Below are 1983 nucleotides of genomic sequence, written 5' to 3'. Positions count from 1 at the left end.
TGTGAAAGTCTTCATGTAGGCCTAGTTGTTATTTCCAAGTCTCCAATAGTTTAAGAAAATTTGGTCTTATATTTAGATGTTGTGTATATTCCTCGATTATACATGCTGTGTTGTCCCGTCTGAGTTTGTCCTGTTCGTGATTGGTCTCGTGTTCCCACTCGATAGGCTTGCACCTTGACGTTGGTGAGTGGGCTTTAAACCAAGACGGGCCTTTGTATGTGTATGTGTGTATGTATGTGGTTTGTGTTTTGTGTGTCATATTCTATTATTGAAATGTAATAACAGAAACAGTGTGCCTCCTCTTATCCTCACAGCTCAAGCCATTTTTAGGAGACCAGTTCACACCTCAACCAGACCTGCTGCTGTTTAGGACCTGCTTTAAGCCCTTTTTTGTGGTGTCCGTTTTCTGTGTTCTGTGTCAAGTAAGCCAACCCACCTTCAATGCAGTGTAGCCTCCACATTTGAATGGTTACAGCAGTCTTGTCGTCTACAAGCAACAGTCTCTGGCTTTGCATGGCAATTTATGTAGTATCATCCGAGTTCTACAAATGCTGTACTTTTTTGTACTGTAAGTAACCCCTCAATTATTCAATTTTACTGGGGAGCAGTGACCATAGCCTACTTGCCAACCCTCCTGACTTCCGCGGGAGATTCATAAATTTGAACTAGGTTGTGTAGTAGATAGGCTACAATAAATTAGGACAGATGCACATTTACTGAACAGCACAGACAAAAGTCGGACATTAAAAACAATTGCTCCATACACACATATATATATATATATAATGTTTCACATTTCGTTTTAATGCTTTTAATGTCTAATTTGTAATGCTTTTAATGCCCCCCCCCCCCCCCCCCCCCCCCCCCCCCGCAATTTGGTTTGGAAATGCTCCCTATTTCTGAGGTCCCAAGGTTGGTGAGTATGGCAAGCTATAAGCTATTAATACAAGCATACCGCTCAAAAAGGGCTTAATACATACAACAAACTGATCAGGCTAATCATTTTTTAATGAAAATGACCACAAGACAACCTCCTGTGCATAGTTGAAATGGTAGTGGGATACGGTGATAAACTGGAGTGATCATTTGACAGCAATTATTAGCCTTTTCCAGGAATGGACAGAAATGGGATATTTTTAGAATAACAGGAATTTATTCACATACAATGTAAAGGAGTTGATGTGTAGCATGAAGATGAAACGATACACTGAGTTTGGGTGTTTTCAGTCAACGTTGGCGTTGACCGCTTCCAGCTATCGAATGGCCGACTGGTGTGATGGATAGCCTAACGTTAGAGAGATAAATGTAGGCTATGGTTATGTTAATAAAGCTAACAATGATGTTGTAACATGCATGCAGCACTGCCGATCTGATCTGAACGATTGATTCATTATTACCATGGATCGGTATTGGGATTGATCAAGGGCGAGTGTGAAATAGCAGCCACGAACTCAGCGGGTTTTCCGAGATGCGGTAGCCGCGGCCAGAGCTCCTGCTGGCGGGGAGTGAAGCTCTTCAACTCGCCTGTCACTGGCTCCCTGGAGGAATTTAGCCTGGCTGCAATAACGTTATCGCGAACGGAATGAATACCATCTACTAGCAAACAAAACATGTTCAATTATATTTAACTTGTTAAAACTAAGATGCCAGGATCAAAAAATAATTTCTCCAATTGATATATTTGACAAAAACAGGTTAATATGCAAGCCGGTTTTCATTGCTAAATCAAAGCGGGGAGAGCCGGGAACGTGCGTGGACGCGCGTCGGCCAGAGAAGCTCAACTGCGCAAGTCAAAAGTAACCGGAAATAGCCAAGTGACTACAAATCTAGCCAAGATGGCGCGGTTCAATAGGCCTTCACTTTAGATTTCGATTCCTGGGGGCTTGATCAGACCTCACCACTGGTCAGAATCACGTGACTGCAAACCCCGAGTAGAGCCTGGTGACGCGACATTAGGGGCCTTCCGTTCGGTACACTCGGTCG

Source organism: Borostomias antarcticus (genome assembly GCF_949987555.1).
Source record: "Borostomias antarcticus genome assembly, chromosome: 9".
NCBI classification, from domain to species: Eukaryota; Metazoa; Chordata; class Actinopteri; order Stomiiformes; family Stomiidae; genus Borostomias; species Borostomias antarcticus.
This window is presented reverse-complemented; position numbering follows the sequence as displayed.